Source organism: Vicugna pacos, unplaced genomic scaffold (assembly GCF_048564905.1).
Source record: "Vicugna pacos unplaced genomic scaffold, VicPac4 scaffold_19, whole genome shotgun sequence".
NCBI lineage: Eukaryota > Metazoa > Chordata > Mammalia > Artiodactyla > Camelidae > Vicugna > Vicugna pacos.
The window spans coordinates 13,929,265-13,948,973 of NW_027328740.1; the positions used below are offsets into that span (position 1 = coordinate 13,929,265).

Here is a 19,709-nt window from a genome sequence, read left to right on the forward strand (position 1 = left end):
ATCTGCACGTGGGGGCCCCACAACCTTTTAGGCAGGACTGAGACTTGTTTATAGCCTGAGGCAGAGAGGATTTTTCTACCCTGACACCTCAGAGAACTTGTGCCGCCAAGGGAAACAAGGAGCTCAGATTTGGCACAGAGCGTAGGCGGGGCTGTTCCGTGGTCTTCCCTGAGCCCACCTACAGACCACCTACCCGAGGCAAAGCAGGCAGCTGCACAGAGCAGCAGAGCGACCAGCACCAGGAGAGGGCAGGTGGGCAGCCACCCACCTTCCTGGCAGGAACACAGCACCTGACCACAGTGCTGGGACAGGGTGTGATCTGCCCACCTGCTTCCCCCCAAGCACAGCATCTGACTGTGGCATCAGGAGGGGGAGTGACCTGCCCACCCACTGGTTAAGAGCTCAGCTCCTGACCTAGTGTTAGGAGGGGGCACAATCTGCTGGCCAACAGCCACTGAGAGCAGCACAGATGAGGGTGCCAACAGAAGGCCTATGAAACAGCAAGCTGAGTTCATGAAGCAGGGCAAAGACACAAAGACCTCTCGATAAAATCATTAAGGGCACACCATCTCCAGGATAAGTAGGTAACTTCTACTCCTTAAGCCACGGTGCCAGAGAGATATGAGCAATGTGAAGAAGCAGAGAAACCACTCCCAATGAAAAGATCAAGAGAAATCCCCTGAAAGCATGAACAAAGAAATAGACATTGATGGTCTATTAGATCAAGATTTCAAGAAAGAGTGATCAAAGTACTGAAGGAACTAAAAGAAATAGTGTTTAGGTATATAAAATGTATCAAAAATGAAATAGAAACTATAAAGAAGAACTAGGTAGGGTTAGTAAACTCATTGGCTGAGATGAGAGCTGACCTAAAGGCTGTGCAAAGCAGACAAGAAAATACAGAAGAATAAATAAGTGACCTAGAAGACAGGACAACAGAAAGCACCCAATCAGAACAGCTGAGAGAAAAACAAATGAAAAACAAAACAATATACGGGACCTATGGGGTAATATAAACTGTGCCAATGTATGCATAATAGGAGTTCCAGAAGGGGAAAAAGAACAAAGCGGATTGAAAAGGTATGGGAAGGACTCATGACTGAAAATTTCCCAAACCTAAAGAAGGAATCATATCCAAGCACAGGAGGCTCAGAGGGTCCCAAGCAGGAAGAACTGAAACAGACCCACACCAAGGCATATCCTAATCAAGATAGCCAGATTCAAGGATAAAGAAATGATCCTAAAGGTAGCAAGAGAAAAACAAAGAGTGAGTTACAAGGGAACCCCCATAAGGTTTTCAGCTGATTTTTCTACACTATTTACAACAGCTAAGACATGGAAACAGCCTAAAATGTCCATCAAAAGATGACTGGATAAAGATGTGGGATATTTATATGATGGGATACTATTCAGCCACAAAAACTGACTACATAACACCATTTGCAGAGATATGGATGCTCCTGAAGAATGTTATTCAAGGTGGAGTAGTTCAGAAAGAGAAAGAGGAATACCATGTGAGATCACTCATGTGTGGAATCTTAAATATATGCAAGATCTTGTGGTAACTCACAGCAAAAAAAAAAAAGTGACAATGAATATATGTAAGTTCATGTATAACTGAAAAATTGTGCTCTACACTGGAATTTGTCATAACATTGTAAAATGACTATTACTCAATAAAAAATGTTTAAAAATAAGTAAAATAAAATATAACCTTTAAAATACTGTATAATGAGAGGTGTGATGTTCTAGTATCTGTTCTAAGTAGTACGTTAGAGACACATAAGAATAGCCAATGGTCAGAAAGATCACATATTATCAGCTACCACGCCATGCAAATTAATGGCATTTAGCAGATATTCATATATGTGTGTAAATATATAAAATAGGTATTAGTCTATATGTAAATCAAATAAAATATTATATTATAATCTAATGTAAAATTATATCAGCAAAAGCACTGTGCTGACATAAGTGTCTTGGTGTAAACAGATTACAATTTTTTATTGAGTTGTCATAATGGGATAATATTGTGAACCAAGTGGAAATTGTAAAAAAAAGTTATCCAAAAAAAAAAAAATCCTGACTACATGACAAGATGCAGTTACTATAAGGCCTTTCCCATTATTTACTATCAGTGTCAGAAAGTCTTGGAATAAGTTAGGAGAATTAAAAACTCTAACAAGACACAAGAATGCACTCTCTGTTAAAGAAAATAAACGAAAAGAAAAAAACAAATGAATAGACAATTAAGGTCCTACAGATAAAAATACCAATTTTTATGGGAAATAGCCTTAAAATAAAAAATAAGGAGATTATATTCTAATTTCACCTTTTGAATTAAGATATACAAAATTTAGCTGAATACCTTCGTATTTTGCACTTATGAAGAAAAAAATGTATTTGCAATGAAAAAACAGCCATTACCCTGCCTTTTGAGTATTCTAAAGTTTTAGGTTTGAATATGTTTCATCTTAAATGATCTTAAGCACTATGCACTGGTTGGTGTTTTAAAAATACCACTGTGTGTGGAACTTCTAAAAGTGCTTCAAAAATTTTATATTTTTGTAATAATTTAGCAATGGCCTGGATATTATTTTTAAGAAGACAACTCACCATGGAATACTGCAAGATTTTTTCAATGAGTTTATATTCACACATGTTTAAGATTGTCACTGTATTATGAGAAAATGTCAACCGTGGCAGTATTTTGACTTGAAAATGAGATAAGCTGAGAAGCATATTTTAAGTATAAACTAAATGATTGCATTCCTTTAAAGACAAGAAAGTAAAAGCATGATAAACTCTGACTTTGACACACTTAAAATATAAAAATTAACATAATGTAATTTTACACACTTCTCTTTAACTCTCAGTACTTTCTCAGCCCCTTTCCCATTACACCCGCGTCCCCGCACCTGACCCTTGGTGTACACACCTCCGTTCACACGGGGGAAGGGGGGACCCGGGCGGTGAGGACCAGGGGCGCGGACACCCCAGCGGCCCCGATGGACACAGACACTCACCCTCTCCCGGCGAGCGAGGAGAATAGTCGAAGCGGGCCCGCCAGCGCACCCGTCCCCTCCTGCCCTGTTTGCCGGGGCCCCAGCTCGGTCAGGTCCACACACACCCCGGCAGGAAGCGGGCTCAGGCCATGGGAAACCGGCATAACTTCAGAGAGCGGGGAGCATCCTCTGGCAGACAGGCAGGCAGCGCTGTCCCGGAGCCTCCTTGGCGCCGCCCTCTCAGCCCTGAGGAAAGCAAGCTCCGCCCCCAGGGAAGACGCTGGCTGCTGACGCGGACTGCGCATGCGCACCGCCACCTAAGGCACGCTGGCTTCGTGCGCCCCCTGCAGGTCCTCGAGGGCGGTGCAGAATACTCGGAACTCAAGTAGAACACATGACCCCTCCCAGCCGTGATGCTAAATCACTGGAAATCTCAGTGCCCTGGCCTCTTTTTTAATGGCACTGGTGATGCTCTCATCCAGCCATGCCTGCTCTCTTGCCTGGCACATGCCTCAGTCCTTGGAATCCCGCCTGAATCAGATTCTGTTCTGGAGGAAGGACAGGTGCAGAAGAATCTCAAAATTCCAGACTTAGAAGATGACCAGGAACCCAAACTCAACTCTGTCAACTCCCTGGGGTCCCCTGAGGAGTGTGGTTTTCTCAGAACCATCTTCCCTGTGTCAGGAGCAGACCAAGCCTCAGGTAGCTTAGAGAGGCTATCATGCAGCACATGCTTTGGATGGTTCTCAGTTCAGACCTGCATGATCTTGAGACCCTTTTGTAACTCCTAACACTCTGTTTTCTCATACCTATAGTGATGGTTATTGATGACTGAGTTAAACCTCTTACAATGCTGAGGTGCTATTGTTCCTTGGATAACAGAATATTTTGAAGGGATCAACTGTTTATCACTTCCCCCTAATGAAGTATGTTTTTAAAACTAGAAATGTTTCAGGGGCACTCAGGTCCTCCTCTTGCACCAGTTCCTGAGGTGTTGGCAGTTTCTGCTCTGAGCTCCAGATCCTGATCCTGCCGGTGGTCTATGGTGATGCCAGTGTGTACATGCTCTTCCTTTTGCACCGGTGTGGAAAGGAGACAGCCCTTCCCCTACATGAGGCTGCAACATGCTGACACTCAAAGCAGGCACAATGAAGAACCAGCTAGAGTCCCCGGTACCAGCTGTCCCAGGTAGAAAAGTCACCTTCACCACAGTGTTCCTGTGCTCCTATCAGGCCTTCACTACTCCCAGCAGGCCATGCATGAGCAGTGTGACAGTGTGACACCTGCACAGCATGGTGGTGATGATCCCACCTTATCTGTTTCTTTTTGGAATGTCCCCACACCTCTCTGAGCTTCACTTTGCTCTTCTCACAGGCAGAGTTGTACAGGCATGAACCTCACAGGGTTATGGTAGGTAGTCACGGTAGCTGCTCACCCAGTGGCAGGCTCTGCCGAGAGGGCTGCTGGGAGTGCTGTGTGTCTTCACACTTGTCCTTCACTCTCCCCAGTGAAAACACTCTTGGCCTTATCCTTCCCTGGCCTGCGGCCTTTCTGTGCTTGCAAAAGAGCATGGAAACAATCTGCAAAGAAGTTTTGAGGTTCTGTCCATCTGGTCCAGGAAACGCTGACTCTCCTAGATGTGCTGTTGGGTGGGCTCTCATGGGAGGGGCTTGGGCAGGACTTCCCTTTGCAATAAGCTGCCCCACCCAGGCCTTTCCATGATCCAGACTCCTGGGACCAGGGTGCAAATCCCCAGCTCCCCACTTGTCAACCATGTGACCTGGGCAACTTTCTCAAACCCAAGCTTTGTCCACCCAAGGTCAGCAGAGATGGGGGATAACAGGATGTCCCGCAAGAGTGTCTGTGCAGATTAAGTGAGGTAGAACAGACAGAACAGTGGTGGGGCCTGGCCCATTGGTTGGCAGAAGGGAGCTTAACATGTGCAGCAAGTTCCACGGGTCACCCAGCAATCTGCCCAGAGGCTTAGCCACTCCATCGCTATCATGCATCTGAAGTCCACTTAACCACATGGGAGAGAAACAAACACATTTTCTGAGTGTAGCTACCACAGGGAAAATTGCATCTGAGCGGGGAGTAATACCAGAGGGTGATCAGAATGTCGGAAGATGCCCCCTGGGTTTGAGCAGACTGGAGCTGCCCTCCAGAGCCTGGGGTTAGTGAGGATGGGCTTGTAGAAATGCCCCTCTCCTTTACCCATCAATGCTGGGTCCTGCGGGTACTGAGTCCCACAATCGGTGTGCTGCTAGGTCCCTCAGCACAGAGAAAAACCCAGGGGTTCCCACAAGGCTTCGGCCACATCCTCTGCTTCCTGAACTCCCACTCTGGTGACCCCACCTGGGATGCAGAGATGAGGTGAGGCAGGGACCTGTGCTGTCAACATCACTGCTCTACCCTGGGAATCTGGCACACAGTAGGTGCTTGGTAAGACATTGTTGAATGAACAGCAATACTGGGCCAAGTTTGTGTGGGTGTCTGTGCCCCCATATCAGGGACCCCTCAGGGCCCACCTCACAAGTGACATGAAAATAATGATCCCACCAGGAGCAATAACAGTTCCTCAGAATAAATGGGCTTTTCCAAGCACTCTCCACCTGTTGCAAAGGCCTCCCAGCAGGGAAGTGGGCTGTCAGGGGCAGCACTGCACTCTCCACTGTAACAAGGAGAAAGCCAAGGGCCACAGAGGGGAGTGCCTTTCCAGTGTCACTGCTCACTTTCTCACCTTTTGGGAGACGAGGAGGCTTTTCTACTACATTCTGGCTCTGAAGCCCCAATACTGTGTGGACATGCCTCCCTCCCTGGAGCAAGGAACCACTAAGTGACCTGTCACTTGTCACCAAGCAGACAGGCTCATTCCAGCTCATTGTGCCACCAGCAGGTTGTGCTAGAAGCAGAATCCTCTGGGAGACATCACACTCTCCCAAGCTGGAAACAGGTGAACAGCTCACAGGTTTCCTGAAGAGGATGGTCACATGGCCTTGATCTGGCCGATCAGCATTTTCCATCCTCCCTGGCCACTGTGATTGGCTCAAGGCTGGGCACCAGCCCAATCAGGCTCCACGGAGGTCAGGCCTAGTTGCTGGAATCCTGGGAGCAGAGAAGTTCTATTTCAGTTGGGAGTTGAGGGGTGGTGATGTCAGCATGTGGCAGTTGGTGACTATCTTGCTTTCATAAAGGCAGAGCCATGTGAAGATGACACCAGTGGCAGAGCCCAGAGGTGGGGAAGGATGACTTTTGTTGATGTCACTGAGCACCAGGTACAGACCTGCCTGAAGCTATCTCCCTGTGGACGTCTCAGTTAGGTAAGTCATTCTCTCCTGCCCTGTTTGCTTCTTAAAGCCACTTTGGTTTTCTGACACTGGTTTTAAGAAAAAGTTTGACTATTCTTTCAAGCTGGCTAAATGGAGACCCTGGAACTGCAACAGTGAGGTGACAGGCAACAATGTGGCAAATAGACTCCAGAGGCCTCTGTTCAAACAGGGGATTGTAAATGACAAGGGAGAGTACACATGGCCTCAGTGAACAGATTTGCTACTGGTAGCTCCCAGTTCCTGGATATTAGAGTGCATTCACTCAGCCAAGTCTCAACTCTGCTGTCACACCTGCTAACCCACACCACTCCTCTCCCACCTGCCGGGCCTAGGGGGGCTGGACACCCCCGGGCACCTGAAACAGCCCAGGGCTTTGTGTTGTAATTTACACAGGCTGCCCCTAGTTCTGAGGGTGAGGGTGACTGGGTTCCAGTTTACAGAGAAAACAGACTAGACGTTCTCACTGGTGAGATGTGGGGGTGGGACCCCAATCTACCATCTGACCTATGACTTCGGAGTGGACAGCCTCCCCACCCTCAGCCAGGATGCTTGCTAAGCCTAGGGGCTCAGGAGTCCTGTTCCCTCCATCACCCCTCCTGGAGGTGAGAGTGGGGGGCTCTTCTCTATACAACATTCACCCCTGCAGGGGCACACGTGTGACCTCACAGTCTGTCATCCCTTCCTTATGACCTGGACCTCCTTGATGTGTGAGCACTGCAGATCATGGGTGCACACGTGGGCAGGTGCACCATGACTGAGAGGACAGCACTCCAATTTAAGCCCCCTCCATGCTCAGATGATTACATCCTGGAATTGAGGGGTTCCCAGGGGTCAGGTGGCCAATTCTTGCCTTAGGGGCAAATTCTTATCACCCAGGGGGCTAATGTTTAAATTAAATTACACATTTACAATTCAATAGTCAAGCCTCTTTCTAGGCAGCCTTGTAGCCTCTCAGCTTTTACCCCTCGCTGTGACCATGTTCTAAGCTTCAAACTGAGTGCCATTATGGACATGAACATGTCCCTGTCATGTGTCACCTTCACAGTAAGCGGCCACCCCAAACTCCCCTCCTTTCCCCTTGTCGATATCTCCACACAGGGAGTAGGGCCCTTTTGATGCAGTTGTGCAAATGTGTGAGCTAAGGGTTTAGAATGTCCAGGCTAGGAGGGGTCTGCTCCACATGGCAGGGCAGGTGGGCTGGCAGGGGGTGATGGTTCACTTGTAAAACCTCAGCTGGTTTCAGGCAGTGACAACAGACTGGCAGCCAAGGGCTCACCTGGTGCAGAGTAAGCGGATTAAATGTGTTCACCCAGACGCCTTGGGGGTGGCAGCCCTGGAGTACGACTACAAGTGAGGAAGGTGGAGGGTCCCCAGTGCCTGGACCTCCACCTTCTAAAAATCAGGACTGAGATGTGGCTTTGAAATCAGAACACTGGAGTTCAAAGCTTCTCCCACCACTTTGTCAATAATTCAAAGCAAATGAGCCTCAGTTTTCTCATGTGTAAAATGAGAACTTTGAAGCCTCTCCCTCTGAGGGTGTGGAGGGAAGTAAATGCGGTGACAGCAGAGCACAGGAGCTGTCTTGGCTGAGCCTGCATACAGGCAGGCCTTTGTTGCTGCCATGACCACTGTCTTCCAGGGCAGGGTCTGCACTCGTTCCCTGTGAAGGTCCAGACAGTAAACATTCTAGGCTTTGAGGGACCTACAGTCTCTGTCACAACTACCACCCTCTGCTGTTGGAGGGCAAAGGCAGCTCCTGCAGTAGGTAGTCCAGGCTCGCACCCCCGCTTCCTGACATAAGTATTCCTGAGATACAATTTTCACATAATTTTGTTGGCTTTAGGTGTGCAGCATAATGACTTGTTACATGTGCATATTGTGAAATGATCAGTTCATTAACTTTACTTGACGTCTGTCATCACCCATAGTGACACACTATTTTCCTTGTGATGAGAAATTTTAAGAAGTACTCTCTTAACTAACAAATGCACAACGCAGTGCTGTTAACTACAGTCACCTTGCAGTACATTATGTCCCCAGGACTTGTTTATCTTCTAACTGGAAGTTTGTACATTTTGATTATCTTCCCGAATTTCAATCACCCCCTGACTCACCTCTGGCAACCACCAACCTGATCTCTGTTTCTATGTGTTTTGGTTTATTTTGTAGATTCCACATATAAATGAGATCATAGGTATTTGTCTTTCTGTCTTATTTATTTCACTTAGCATAATACCCTGAAGGTCCACCCAAGTTGTCACAAATGGCAGTATTTCACTTTTTTAATGTCTGAATAAGATTCCATTTTATATACATATATATGCATCACTTTTTCTGTACCCATTCATCTGCTGATGGACACTTAGGTTGTTTACATATCTTGGTTATTGTAAATAATGATACAGTGAACATGAGGGTGCAGTTGTCTCATTGACATAGTGATTTCATTTCCTTTGGATATATTTCCTGCAGTGGACTTGCTGGATCATATGGAAGTTCTAATTTTAAATTTTGGGGGAGCCTTCTTACTTTTTTCCCGAGTGATAGCACCAATTTACATTCCCACCAACATTGCACAAGTTTCCCTTTACTTCACACCACCACCATCACTTGTTATCTCTTGTATTTTGATGACACCCATCCTGACAGGTGAGAGGGGGTATCTCATTGTGGTTTTGATTTGCATTTCCCTGATGGTGAGTGATGTTGAGCACCTTTTCATGTACCTGATAGACATCTGTGTGCCTTCTTTGGAAAAATGTCTATTCAGTTCCTCTGCCCACTTTTTAAATCAGATTGCTTGTTTTTTGCTGTTGAATTGTAAGAGTTTTTTATATGTTTTGGGTGTTAACCCCTTATCAGATATATAGTCTGAAAGTACTTTCTCCCCTTCTGTCTGTTATCCTACCCTCTGCTTTATGGATGACAGGGGTCCAGGCACTTGGGAATCTCTGCTTCTCACGTGTTTCCAATGGTGGGTGGGTGAGGGCTGTGTTCTGATAAAAGTGTGCACAACCGTGGGTCACTACCCCTTAGTTTAGAAGGTGGGCTCTGAAGAGTGCAGTGTGGGCAGGGATGTTTCCCTGAAGTCATCATTTGGATGGTCATGTGCTCTGGAACTCACATCATCTAGCCCGGGTGTGATGGGGCAATTTGCAAAGGGAGGACCTTGTAGCTAAGACACTGACCAGGTGATCTTGTGTCTTGTTGGAAGGACCTGGAAACAAAGTTGTGTGGAACAGGGACTCCTCCAGGTCACAAGGCTCAGTTCAGACTTCTGGGATGCAGAGACCTGCTCAGAGCCACTGTCACTGAGGAGGGAAGGGCCTCAGGCAGGAGGGAGGAGTTGCTGGATTTCACTTGCCCTGTTTGTCAAGTTTCAGCTCTGGTGATGTGTGGAACATGGGCTTAGCTTTGGGAATGTAAGAGGAGAGGTTCCTGGGGAAGGGCTGGCTTTTTCCTCTGATTGAGGTCCTACTGTGTGCCAATCACAGCAGTCCTCTGAGTCAGGGCTGGAAAGCCAGGCACAGAGAGGTCAGGGAGTTTCCAAGTCACACAACATTAGGGGCATCATTAGGGTCTGATGCAGACCTGATGCCCAGCCCACATTCTCTCTCCTTTCTCAGGACCATCATGATCCCACATGTCAGAATCACCCAGAGAGGCCCAGGTATGGGCACTGGGACCTTTCCTGCCTAACATGCCAGGAGCCTTAAGAGGGACGACAAGACACTTCCTGAGTCCATGATGCCCAGAGGCTGCTCTTAGCAAGAGGCTCAGCACACACTCCTGGATGAATCCTAGCTCTGTCCTGAGTCACTCTGTCCTCCCTGCCTCAGTTCTTCTGCCCACATGGGGCTGCAAACAGCAGCCACTTCACAAGGGTCTATGGAACCTCCAGGATCCTGGAAGCAGCGCCCTCACACAGGGAGCACGGTCTCCTTAACTTTTCCTCACCTCTTTGCTGGATGTAGAGTCCCAGAGGGGCACTGGCTTGTCCCAATTCTCACCCCAGATCAGGGTCCAGCAGGGGGTGGTGTCCAGGCTGGACTCTGTCCTCTGCCCCTTTTGGGGACCCTCATTCATTGCACCTTGGCTGCCTGGACACTGTCTTCCAGGGGCCACTCTGTGCCTCCCACACCTACCTAGCATCCACCCACCCTGGGTTACTCCAGCGCCCTCTGGCCCTTGGCCACACACCTACTCCGTGTTGAGTGGAAATGAGGTGACCGACATGCTGGGCCTCCTGGACAGTCTGGAGGAGCCCGATATCCCCAACCTGCCCACCACACCAGGTGCCCAAGATGCGGAGAGGGTGTGCCTCCATTCATACTCTGATTTGCTCAGATTCTCAGCACCTACTTTGCTGGGTGGATATGGGGGCAGAGGTATGATGTAAAAGCAGGAGACATGGACAGCAGACCATGAGAAGGGGGCTAGCCCAGGCTGGTCTCATAACCCCCTTAGATTTGACTTTATCATCTTTAAAGTGGGACAGACTCTTGTGAGGTGAGCAGGATCCTGACCCATAGCCAGGCACTGTCCTACACACCTTAGAGAAGCTTACTGACTCCTCATGAAAATCTGTGGGGCAGGGACAGGCATTATCACCCATTTCTGCAGAAGTAACTGAGGCGCAGAGAGAACAGCTGAGGTGACCACCCCAGATTACAGAGCCCAGGTCATCTGGTTCCAGTGTCCAGGCTCATGGTAAGTGCCCATTCTGGGTTTTCCTCCTCCCTTCATCCTCCACTGGGACCCATGGCCGCAGCCTCATCTCAGTGTGATTGTTCATGGGGAGCAGGGTGGTTGCACTGAGGGCCCGTTTCTCTGAGGACTGCTTTCCCAGAAGGCTCAAGGGGTTGACTGTATTCACTACTGGACACCCAGGCCTGGGCCCAGGCCAGCCACACTGCAAAGCCTGAATCAGTGATTGTTGAGTGAATACCTGAACCTCTGCGTGTATCTGCATGTTGCCCCCATTTCCTCATCTCCACAGCTGGCTACCCGGCCAAAACGTTGTGTAATCAGGCCTGGGCCAGGGACAGTCAAGGGGACCAGAGCTGCTCAGCTGGGGACAGGAAGCCTCAGGGGCCCTGTGGCTGTCCCAAGCACCTCCTGGGGCAATTCACAGGGAAACCCAGACAGCTTCCAGGAACAGCAATCAGGTCCCAATCCCAGGGGTATAGGGTAGGTCTTGAGGGGTGTTCCTGAGACTGACTTTGTGTATGAAGGGGGCCTGGGGGTCAGGCTGCTTTCAACGTCCATTCCAGGCCCACACCCCTGCTGGCAGCATGGAGCTAGTCATAAAGGACACAGGTCGTGGGGCCAAGGCTATAGCAGGGCTCTGCTCCCTCTCTGTGGCTCAGTGTCCTCATCTGTAACAGAGAACTAGTAACAGGGCCATGGGAGGGCTCACTGAGACCCTCCTCTGTGGCTTTGGTTGGACACTGCCCTCTCTCTGCTCAGTGCCCTTCTCTGTAATAGAGAACTAGTAACATTTTTCTTAGCCCGTTTTGGCCCCATTTTTCTGAGTCTCTTTCTACATTGGGCCCAGGGCTTTCACAGAGATCACAGACTTGGGATGTAATCAGAGTGTGGTCACAGCCCTAGTGGTCTCAATTGAGGCCAGAGGAGCTTCAGGGGGGGTGGGAATCCAGAACTGCTTCATGGAGGAGGTAAGATCTGAGCTGTGTCCCCAAGGATGAGCTGTCATCTAGCTGAGGCCTGGCATTGAGCAGGACCCATGTACATGGTTAATGAGGGTGTGAATGAATGGATGGGCACCCCTCTAACAGAGAGTGAGGGGGGAGTCCCCTAGGCCAAAGCAGGAAACACAGGGCACCCTGGGGGAGCAGAGGGCGGGGCTGCAGTGTGATGCCTGCCTCACCCTTTATGGGTGTCTTGCCACCACTTTAGCGTGTGTTCTGGTGGATTTAGAGCCCTTTCCTCTCCTCTGCTAAAGTATCCTGCTCTTCATTCCCAGCAACATCCGCCTGTGTCACCTCAGTGTCCCCAAGTGGACCTGGACCTGTCTTATGGGAGATTGTGATGAGGGATTTGGTGTGCATCCCAAGAATGAAGTGGGAGGGAGAGGATAATAGGGACCTCCATAGGGGATCATGGGCTGGGAGACATCGGAGGGGTGCGGAAGGCAGAGCCTCAGAGCTGTAGGATCCTGCTAGTGGTGGCTCCTTCACGAGGGGCTTCACAGGAAGGAAGCAAACATGGGGTAAAGGCAGAGCTCAGTTTGGGGCTTGCTGACATGGAACAGCTCATCACAGAGATGTCCAGAGGAGCTGGATGTAGGGAACGAAGATGCCACTGATGTCAGGGTCAAAGCCTGAGACCCAGATGTGGTGGGGCGGTGGTGCAGGGGAAGGGGCTTGAGGATATCAAGATGTTCATTCATTGGGGTCCTCAGGGTGGGGACCTTCATGTTCATTTCATAGCCACCTGGTGCCTGACAGAGTTAGGCTTAGGGAGGTCACTGAGTAGACACGTGCCGATAACCTAGATTCTCCTCTTTCCACATAAAGTCCCTGGTGTGAAGCCAGCAGGCACTCTTCAGAGTCATACACCCTCACCCATGGGCTCTCTGTGTGCCTAGAGCCCAGTGGCCCCTTACCTCCCACTCCCCACTGCAGGACCCTTTGCACACCTGCATTTCCACAAGCTATAAAACATCTTCTCTTGCTGTGTGTTTACCCTATGAAACCTCATTGCCCCAGGAAGAGAGAACTCACATCCTTCCCTTATTAAATTGGTAAAGCCTTTTGTTCAGAGAAGCCCCTGACAGATCTCACAACCAACAAGGTACCTGTGCATGAATTGATCATGCAGCCCCCTCCTCCTTGTGTGCACAGCACCCCCCCCAATAACAGACCCCACACACTCAACATTGGCTCTCGTGTAGGCACCTCTTGCCTGTGTGGCCTGATGTTGCCTATAGCAGTGTCCCTATTGAACTTTCCTAAACCCTTCTCAGACGCTGGTAATTCTTTACCAACCCAAGTAATTAGCCTGCCATTGTGCCCACAACACCTGAAACAGAGTTGACTAAATTATGCAGACTGATGATGCAGGTTAATTTGCTATAAAGGGGAAATCAAGGTTTACAAATGAAAGCAACATACATACTCAAGGCAGGACTAAGAACTCACACGGATAACTAAGACCCTCCACATACATCCCACTTTGCCCTTAGGGCCTTTGGGATGGCTGCTCTTTCAGCCAGGCTCTCTCTCCCCCTGCTTCTTAAACACCTCCAGGAATCTGCTCAAATATCCTCCCTGACCTTATTTTTCTCCATGGAACATATCACCTCCGGACATTGTATATATTTTACTTAATTTTCTCTGTGTCCCCCACCAGGCTGTCTGCTGCATGTGGATGGAGACCTGACTGCTTCACTACCTGCTGTGCCCGGTATCTGGAACCCACCCAACACAGTAGGACCTCAGAGATTGTGTGACGGGTGTGTGATCACTGTAGGCCACAGACAAAAGCCTTCCCAGCAGTCATGGTAAGAGTCATTCATACTCTACTTACTGAGCCCTACTGTGTGCTGGTTACTGACCTGGGTGGGAGGCATGCAGTGGATTAGACACAGTGAGCACACACAGCATGTTAGGAGGGACCTGTGCTCTGGAGAGCACATAAGGCTGGGGGAAGTCAGGAGTGCAGGAGTGGAGGAGAAGAGGGCCAGGTGGAGACAGTGGTGCCAGAGGAGAAAGAGAGGTGGGGCCCAGGTCGTGTAGGGCTTTATGGCTCCTGTGAGGGCTTTTCCTCAGGGCAGCGGAACCATGGCTGGGTACGGAGCAGGGGCCCGTGTCCTGAATGCTATGCAGGAAATGGAGCAGGTGTCTGCTGGGGAGATGTGCTTGGAGGAGGCTGTCCCTGTAGACTGTGCAGGCAGAGAAGGCTCCTCTGAGGAGGTGACATCTGAGCTGAGCCCTTGTATGGACCGTGTTTCCACCTTCTGTAGACTGGATGCTTTCATCTGCCCTGCAGCCCTGTGCAGGACACACCCTGTTCTCAGTCACCTGGACTTGGCCTCCTGCCTCCCTTGTGGGCCCTCCCACCCCAGAAGGAGTCCTTCTAGATCTAACTCACTACCTCCTCCACTGGACTTGGACTCACACTGAGCCACTGTCCACCTGCCCAACTCACCCAGAGTCAAGTCCAGAAACTTGGGGGAGCCCCTCCACCACAGAGCCCATGAACTTACTCAAATGGCCAGTCCTCAGCCTGCTCACATGCCTCACACTCCCCTCCTGCAGAAACCCTGTGACAGATCATGTCCACAGCACCCTGCTCCTCCGATCCTGACCCCAGGCTTTCCCATGGGGTGTGACCCCGCATGGGTTGCAGTCCCCTCCTCCAGTCTGGTGAGTAGAAACTACCTTTTCTTTTTTCTTTTGTTAATATATTTATTTTTTTAATTTTTATTTTATTGAGTTATAGTCAGTTTGCATTGTTGTGTCAATTTCCAGCATAGAACATAATTTTGTCAATTGTGTTTACTCTTTCAAGAAACCATCTCTTGGCTTGATTTTTTCAAATGTTTCTTATATCTCTATTTTATTTATTTCCTCCCTGATCTTTATTATTTCCTTCCTTCTGCTTACTTTTGTTATTTTTGCTCTTCTTTTTCTAATTCTTTTAGGTGGTAAGTTTGATTGTTTATTGCAGTTGTTCCTCGTTTTTGAGGTAGACCTGATTCTCTCGCTATAAACTTCCCTCTAAGCACTGCCTTTTCTGGATCCCATAGGTTCTGTATGGTTGTGTTTTCATCATCATTTGTCTGAATGTGTTTTTTATTTCTTCTTTGATTTCATCATCCACCCATTTTTTTTAAAGTAGTATGTTGTTTAACCTCCATACTGTCATTTATTTCTCCTTTATTTTTCTGTAGTTCATTTCTAGTTTCATGGTATTGTGGTCAGAAAAAGTTGCTTCAAATATTTTCTATCTTCTTCAAATTGTTAATACTTCTTTTGTGACAAAGTATATGATCTATCCTAGAAAATGTGGTATGTGCACTTGAGAAGAATGTATGTTCTATTTTAGGGAAATATAATGTTCTGAAAATATTACCCAAGACAAATTGTTCTATTGTATCATTTAATTTCTATGTTGTCTTATTAATTTTATGTATGGAATATCTGTCCAGTGATGTTAATGGATTGTTAAAGTCTTCTACTGTGATTGTGTTCCGATCAAATTTTCCCTTTTTATCTGTTAGTATTTTCTTGTTATCTGTTATGTATTTAGGTGCTCCTATGTTGTGTTCATATATGTTAATGAGTGAAATATCTTCATCTATGACTCCTGTAATCATTATAAAATATCCTTCTTAATCTTTCTTTATAATCTTTGTTTTAAAGTCTATTTTATTTGAAATCACTGTTGATATTCCTGCTTTCTGGTCATTTCCATTTGTGTGGAATATCTTTTTCAATTCTCTCACTTTCAATCTATGTGTGTCCTTCTCCCTAACGTGGGTTTCTTCTATACAGCGTATTGTAGATACTTGCTTTATTATCCACTCTGCACTCTATGTCCTTTGATTAAAGCATTTAGTCCACTGACATTTATATTAATTATTGATAGAAATGTGTTTATTACACTTTGAACTTTGTTTTGCAGTTCATTTTGTATTTCCTCTTTGTTCCTTACTTTTTCTTTTTGTGGTTTGATAATTTTCCTTTTTATTATCTTGGTGTCTTTTTAGTTTTGTGACTCTATTGTAACTTTTTGGCTTGTGGTTAACCTACTTTGTACATATATTAACCCATTACTATATCTGTTTGTTTTAAACAGATAGTAATATAAGCTCAAACCCATCCTACCAAGAACAAAAAAGAGAGAGAGACAGAGAGAAAGAGAGAGAGAGAGAAACCTGTATATTTTCTTGCTCGCCTCTCCCACCCTTAATGATTTAGATGCCCTCTTTTATGATTTCATGTTTATTCTGTTGTAATTCATTGTAGCAATCACCTTTCCAATTATGGTTTTCTCCTTTTTGTAGCATCCTGCTTCTTTTCTATTTAGAGTAGGTCTTTCAATATTTCCTTTAGCATAGGTTTAGTGTTGCTAACTTCTTTTAGTTTTTGCTTGTCTGTGAAGTTCTTTATCTCTCCTTCTATTCTAAAGGATACCCTTGCTGGATAAAGTATCCTAGGCTGCATCATTTTTTCATTCAGGACTTTGAATATACCTTGCTTCTCCCTTCTGGCCTTTACTGTTTTTGTAGAGAAATCAGCTGAAAGTCTTATGGGGGTTCCCTTGTATCTCATTCTTTGTTTTTCTCTTGCTGCCTTTAGAATCATTTCCCATTCTCAACCCTGGTCATCCTGATTGTAATATGTCTTGGTGTGGGTCTGTTTGGGTCCTCCTTGTTTGGGACGCTCTGTGTTTCCTGTACTTGGATATCTGATTCCTTCTTTAGGTTTGGGAAGTTTTCAGTCATGATTCCTTCAAATATCTTTTCAATCTCCTTTGTTCTTTCTTCTCCTTCTGAGACCCCCATTATGAGTAGGTTGGCATGCTTTATGTTATTCCATAGGTCCCTTATATTGCTTTCATTGGTTTTTATTTGTTGTCTCTCAGCTGTTTTGTTGTCCTGTCTTCTAAGTCACATATTCATTCCTCTCAATTATCCAGCCTACATTTTACATCCTTTACCTCAACTCTCATCTCAGCAAATGAGTTTTCCAATTTTCACTGGCTCCTCTTTAGAGTTTCAATTTCGTTATTTGACATATTCTCTGTCTCTATACACAATCTCTTAGTTTCTTCAGTACTTTGATCACTCCTTTTTTGAAATTATCTAGTGGACTATCAATGTCTATTTCATTGATTGTTCTTTCAGGGGGTTTATCTTGTTCTTTTAATTGAGACAGGTTGCTCTGCTTTTTTATCTTGCTTATATCTCTCTGGCACTATGGCTTATGGAGTATCAATTATCTACTGTGGTCTTTTAAGAGTTTACTTATTTATATAAAATGGATGCAGAAATAAAACTAAGCACAAAGAAATTAGTTTTAAAAGCAGTATAATCAATAACAGAAGAACATATTGAAACAAGATAACAATTGAGTTGGGATGAATTTTTAAAATATTAAAGGAAGAAAAAATATTTGAGAACAGAGTATAATCACAACAGAAGAAAAAAACAAGGATAAAAATGAAATTAGACAAATTGAAAGATAATAATAAAAGTATTTTAAAAGAAAATTTTAAAAGGGATTAAAAATAGAAATATAAAAATTATTTAAGAAGTAACATTTAAAAAGTAAAAGAAAATGGAACAGAAAAAGAAAAGAGTATGTTCCCGTGGAGATTGTGTGCCCTTAGTAATTTTATCAAGAGGTCCTTCTTAAATATGTGTGGTTACCAAGTCTTACTTCTGTGCCTTTTGTCTGTTATCCCTTTGGTTAATGATGTGGCCATTAACCTGTTAACCAGAGCCTACCCTGGCTATTGAATGGGGACTCCTCTTTGTTTTGTGGTTGTCACAGCTCCTGCCCTTGCCTTGCTTCATGAACTCAGCTCGTTGTTTCCAGAGACCCTCTGGTCACACCCTTGGTCTGTGCTGCTCCCAGTGCCTGTAGGTAGACATGTCACATCTCCTCCCAGTGCTGCATCTTGGTGCTGCACTCCTGCATGGTAGGTGGGCAGGTTGTGCCCCTTCCCAATGCCGTGTCCAGGTGCAGCAGTCCTCCACAATAGTTGGGTTGGTTGCTCCCATATTCAGTGCAACTCCCCACTCCACATCTGTTCCACACTCTGTGGGTGGGCTTGAGGCAAATGGCCACACCAGCCCTAGTCCCTGCTCTTTGCCAGAACTTTGCTCCTTGTTCATTTGTCTTAGAGGTGTGAGTTCGTAGAGGCACCAGGACAGAAACTTCCTATATGTCTGGGGATGTAAACAAGTCTCAGTCTCACCTATGAGGTTGCAGAACTGCCAGGTACATATTCAGGTTTCAACCCCATGTCTGCCTGGGTGGGTATGATGGCTGTGGCTGAGCCTCATCTCTCTTATTCTGAGAAATCACCAGTTATGTTGCCATGAGTCAGCAGAAACAAAGGACGAAACACCCCTTCCCCCAGGCAAGCCAGCAATATTGCTTTGCTTTATTTTTTTTCTTATTTTATGGGAGGCCCAGGCTGTTCTGACCTGTATACAATCCAAGCAGATGTCCACAGCACACTGCAGTCCCCCAGGGTTACCTATGTACAGTCATCCAGAGTCTGCCTGGATCCAGCAGCCTGTCCCTTCCCATCCCTGATTCACTTCTAGGTTTGGGGGTTGTTGTCACACTTTGTGCCCATTTAACTTAATTCTGTCAGTCAAAGGTGGTTCTGTACACATCTGGGCCTCAGAGGTTCCCTGTCCATCCTGCTGACCTCTCCATTGGAAAGAGGGAGACCCAGTCAACCAGCACTATCCCTCCTTTGCTGCTCCCTCTTCAAAGGACCAACCCCAAGCCATTTTGCATTTTCTTCCTTCTTTTTTCCTTTTCTCCTACCAGATTGGTGGCACATTTTGTCTTTTGAAGATGGCAATGTTTTATCAAAGTTCAGCAGATGTCCTGAGTGGATGGGTGTGTCTGTGAATGTCAGTCTTGGTGAATTTATTGGAGAGGATAAGATACAAGCATCCTTCTACTCCACTATCTTGGCCTTTCTGCAAGAATATACACTCTTAATAATTTTGTCATAAGGTTATTTTTAACTATGGGTGGTTACCAAGTCTTCCTTCCACGCCTTTTGCCTGTTATCCCCTTTGTTGGTGGTGTGGCTGGTGTTCTGGTGGCCTGAATCTGCCCTGGCTATTGAGCAGGAGCTCCTTTTTTTCCTGTGGTTGTCACACTCCTGCCCATATCCTGCTGTGAAAACTCCACTTGCTGGTTCCACAGGCCGTCTAGTCGTGCCCCTGGTCTGTGTCCCAGCATCTGTAAATGGGTGGTCTGCACCCCCCACCAGATGCCTGGTCCCAGGACCACACTTGTGCAAGGTAGTTGGCAGGTAGCTCCCCTGCCGCATTAGGTCCATGCTTTGTAGGTGGACTCAGAGGAAACAGCTGCACTAGCCCTCACCCCTGCTCTGTTCCAGAACACTGCTTCTTGTGCATTTGTCTTAGAAGAGCCAACTCAGAGAGGCATCGGTGTGTAATGGTCCCTTCTTCTTGGGACTGTAAACAAATCTCATTCCCACCTATGAGGTTGTGGAGCCCCTAGGTAGGGATTTGGGTTTTGACCCCTCCTCTATCTGGGAACCATGCACCAGAAAATATAGTGGCTATGGCTGAGCCTTGACTCTCTTCTCCCAAGAAGTCTCCAATAATGGCACTGTGGGTCTGCGGACA

General features: G+C 46.7%; 1 long non-coding RNA gene across 1 annotated transcript in view; it reads left to right on the top strand.

Moving 5' to 3' along the window:
* The window catches only part of LOC140693022 (uncharacterized), a 51,061-nt gene that overhangs the window by 18,893 nt on the left and 12,459 nt on the right, over positions 1 to 19,709 (top strand). Inside the window, exons 12-16 of the long non-coding RNA XR_012068671.1 lie at positions 6,200 to 6,325; positions 9,961 to 10,004; positions 10,958 to 11,044; positions 13,709 to 13,859; positions 14,617 to 14,724. This is a non-coding gene — a long non-coding RNA (uncharacterized lncRNA). The remainder of the gene's footprint in view (positions 1 to 6,199; positions 6,326 to 9,960; positions 10,005 to 10,957; positions 11,045 to 13,708; positions 13,860 to 14,616; positions 14,725 to 19,709) is intronic.